This window comes from Elephas maximus, chromosome 1, assembly GCF_024166365.1.
Source record: "Elephas maximus indicus isolate mEleMax1 chromosome 1, mEleMax1 primary haplotype, whole genome shotgun sequence".
Taxonomy (NCBI): Eukaryota; Metazoa; Chordata; class Mammalia; order Proboscidea; family Elephantidae; genus Elephas; species Elephas maximus.
In genome coordinates, this window is record NC_064819.1 from 10,007,604 (window position 1) to 10,012,279 (window position 4,676).

Sequence of the window (4,676 nt, forward strand, 5' to 3'; positions counted from 1 at the left end):
CTGATGACTTCATAACTCAATCAGCTTACCATATTTAGACTCCTCAAGGAATTTGGTTGTGTGGGGTTTGGTCAAGTATGATCCAGGGGTCATTGAAGACAAGGGCTGGGGTAGCTTTGTCATCATTTTTTTTCCTCTTTGGAGTTTAAAAAGAAAACCACAAAAATCCGTTGCTGTCCAGTCAATTCTGGCTCAGCGACCCTATAAGACAGAGTAAAACTGCCCCATAGGGTTTCCAAGGAGTAGCTGGTGAATTCAAACTGCCAACCTTTTGGTTAGCAGCCTGAGCTCTTAACCACTGGACTGCCAGGGATTCCCTCTGGAGTTTAGGGGTTGGGAAAAAAGACACTACTATTTCCATTCCATCCTTGACCAAGGATGGAGTGATTGAAATCCTTCCCATTTGGAGAAGGAAAAGAAAGGGGAAGAAGAGAACATTACCATGTGACATGGACTGAATTTTGTCCTGGCAGAAATATGTGTCATCTTGGCTAGGTCATGATCCCCAGTATTGTTTGTTGTCCACCATTTTGTGGTTTGATGTAATTTTCCTATGTGTTGTAAATCCTAATCTCTGCTTGTGGTTAAAGAGGCAAGATTAGGTTACGTTAAAGAGGATTAGGGTGGGATGCAACACCGTTACTCAGGTCACATCCCTGATAAGATGTCAGGGGAGTTTCTTTGGGTGTGGCCTGCATTACCTTTTATTTTACAAGAGATAAAAGGAGAGAGAAGAGAGCAGAGAGATAGGGACCTCATACCACCAAGAAAGAAGTGCAAAGAGAATAACGCATACTTTGGACCTAGGATCTCTGTGCTGAGAAGCTCCTAGACCAGGGGAAGATTGACGACAAGAGCCGACAGAGAAAGAAAGCCTTCCCCTGGAGCTGGCAACCTGAATTCAGATTAAAAAAAAAAAAAAAAAAAAAAAAATTTTTTTTTTTTTTTAGACTGTGAGAGAATAAGCTTCTCTTTGTTAAAGCCATCCACTTATGGTATTTCTGTTATAGCAGCACTAGTTAACTAAGACACCATGATCAGACCGTTTACAAGAACCCAAGTAACAAAAGAAGGAGTTGGGCTGAGAGGCCCTAGTTAACTCAACCTGTCCGAAGTCACACAGCTGAGATGAGATGGAGCTGGAATTTGAACCCAGGTCTATTTGTCTCCAAAAGTCTTTTTTCTTTGCACACACTCTACTAAACTCTGATTGTTAGCCGTGACTATTAGAAAATTATTCCTTAGACAAGGCCAAAATGAAAGCCAGGAGTAAGATGGTGATGGTAGTAGCCTGTGTCCTCTCCTTCACCTTTCTACAACTATGTGGTAAGGTCAAGAGGAAAGACCAGTGTGGTTTGAGATCCAGACTTAGAAGAGGCAGAGGTGAGCACAAATAAAACTGTGAAGAGGCCAGGGTATCTTCACTCAAAAACAAAAATAAAAAACCAAACAAACAAACAAAAAAAACAGTTGCTGTCAAGTTAATTCCAACTCACGACAACCCCATGTTTGTCAGAGTAGAACAATGTCATCAATATCACACGCAAGTAAAATTTTGCTGAAGCTAATTCAAAAATGGCTACAGCAGTACATTGACAGGGAGCTGCCAGAAATTCAAGCTGGATTCAGAAGAGGATGTGGAACGAGGGATATCATTGCTAATGTCAGCTGGATCTTGGCTGAAAACAGAGAATACCAGAAAGATGTTTACCTATGTTTTATCGGCTATGCAAAGGCATAAACTGTGTGTATCGTAACAAATTATAGATAACATTGTCAAGAATGGGAATTCCAGAATACTTAATTGTGCTCATGAGGAACCTGTACATAGACCACGAGGCAGTTGTTCAAATACAACAAAGGGACACTGCATGGTTTAGAATAGGAAAGGTGTGTGTCAGGGCTGTGTCCACTCACCATACTTATTCGATCTGTATGCTGAGCAAGTAATCAGAGAAGCTGGACTACATGAAGGAAAACACAGATCAGGATTGGAGGAAAACTCATTAACAGCCTGCATTATGCAGATGACACAACCTTGCTTGCTGAAAGCAAAGAGGACTTGAAGCACTTGCCGATGAAGATCAAAGACTACAACCTTCAGTATGGATTACATCTCAACATAAAGAAACAAAAATCCTCACAACTGAACCAATAAGCAACATCATGACAAGCAAAAAAAAAGATCGAAGTTGTCAAGGATTTCATTTTACTTGGGTCCACAGTCAACGCCCATGGAAGCAGCAGTCCAGAATCAAATGACATATTGCATTGGACAAATCTTCTGCAAAAGACCTCTTTAAAGTGTTAAAAGCAAAGATGTCACTTTGAGGACTTAGGCGCACCTGTCCCAAACCATGGTATTTTCAATCCCCTCATATGCATGAGAAAGCTAGACAACGAATAAGGAATACCAAAGGATTGATGCCTTTGAATCATGGTGTTGGGGAAGAATATTGAATATTCTGCCAGAAGAATGAAAAAATCTGTCTTGGAAGAAGTACAGGCAGAGTGCTCCTTGGAAGCGAGGATGGCAAGACTTTGTGTCACATACTCTGGACATGTTATCAGAAGGGATCAGTCCCTGGAGAAGGACATCATGCTTAGTAAAAGGGAGGGTCAACGAAAAAGAGGAAGATCCTCAGTGAGATGAACTGACACAGAGGCTGCAACGATGGGCTCAAACTTATCAATTGTTTGAGGATGGTGCAGGACTGGACAGTGTTTCATTCTGTTGACTGTAGGGTCACTATGAGACAGAACTGATTCGACAGCACCTAACAACAGAAATTTTTTCTCTGACAGTTCTGGAGGTTAGAGGTCCAAAATCAACACCAGGGCCATGGTCCCTCTGAAGGCTCTGGGAGACAATCTATTCCATTTCTTTCTTTTAGCTTTTGGTGTCGCCAAGAAGCCCTGGTGGTCCAATGGTTAAGCACTTGGCTGCTAACCAAATGGTCGGCGGTTGGGAACCTCCAGCTGCTCCGACCAAGAAAAGACCTACTGATCTGCTCCCATAAATATTGCAGCCTAGGAAACCCTATGAGGCAGTTCTGCTCTGTCCCATGGGGTAACAATGCATGGGAATCAACTAGACAGCACATAAGTACAACTGGTGTTGCCAGCAGTCCTTGGTGTTACAGACACATCTCTGCAATCTCTGCCTTCATTTTCCCTGTGTGTCTTTTTTCCTCCTTATGTAAGTAAAATGGTCATATAGGATTAAGGGCTCACTCTGCTCTAGCATCACCTCATCTTAACTAATTACGTTTACAACAACCCCATTTCCAAATAAGCTCACATTCTGAGGTTCCAGAAGTATATGAATTTTGGGGGGAACATTAGCCCACTCAGTATACCAAAGTTGTACAGAATTTTAGACACTATAGCATAGCTTGTATAGAAAATATTCTACATCCTAATTTGTGAGTAGCATCTGGGGTCTTAAAACCTTGTGAGCAGCCATCTAAGATACTAGTCTCATCCCATCTGGAGCAAGAGAGAATGATAAAACCAAAGACACAGGGGAAAGACTAGTCCAAAGGACTAATGGACCACCACCACCACGGCCTCCACCAGACTGAGTCCAGCACAACCAGATGGTGCCTGGCTACTACCACCAACAGCTCTGACGGGGATCACAATAGAGGGTCCTGGACGGAGCTGGAAATAAATGCAGAACTAAATTCTAACTCACAAAAAAAGACCAGACTTACTTGACTGACAGAGACTGGAGAAACTCTGAGAGTATGGCCCCCCCAACACGCTTTTAACTCAGTACTGAAGTCACTCCTGAAGTTCACCCTTCAGCCAAAGATTAGACAGGCCCATAAAACAAAATGAGCCTAAATGGGCACACCAGCCCAGGGACAAGGATGAAAAGGCAGGAGGGGACAGGAAAGCTGGTAACGGGGAGCCCAAGTTTGAGAAGGGTAGAGTGTTGCCATGTTATGGGGTTGGCAACCAATGTTACAATGTATATTAGTTGTTTAATGAGAAACTAATTTGCTCTGTAAACCTTCACCTAAAGCACAAAAAAAAAAAAAAGAATTTTAGGTGCTATGTGGATAATTCTCCCTCCATGACAGCGCCCACAGGTGGAGCTGGCACAGTCTGCATGGCAGCCTAATTTCGGGGTTCCCAGAATGGTTCAGTCTCCAGTGGTACCAGGAGACTGCAGTGGGGTAGCAGAGAAGAGTGGAAGAAAAAAAATATCAGGCAAAGGGATGGGAAGGGAGAGCCACTCCTGAGCTGGGCTGGCAGGGGGCCCTCGCCTCCCGGGCTTCTTATCTCAGATGCAGCAGAGCTCCCCATGAGGCCAGCAGGAGCCTCGTGGCCACCTTCATCCTCAGGCTCACCCGTGGAGCCTGAAGTCTGCACCTCTGCATACTCTCAGCCTCTCCCCTACCGTCGTCTCCCCAAGGATCCCTCTGGGTCCCTCCCCCAAATAACAGCTATGGACAGATTTCCCTTTTACAGCTTAGAAGGCGTAGGTTGTGTCTTTGTAATGTAGAACTCCCTTCTAAAATGTGTTTCTTAAAGTTGATTTAAATAAAGAACTTTAAATAAATATCAGTACAGGTGGCCATGGGATATGGCAGGAACAGGGAAGGTGGAACCTGAATGAATGGAATTTGGGCAGCATTGCCTTGAGCAAACAGGTGAATCTCCAGTAG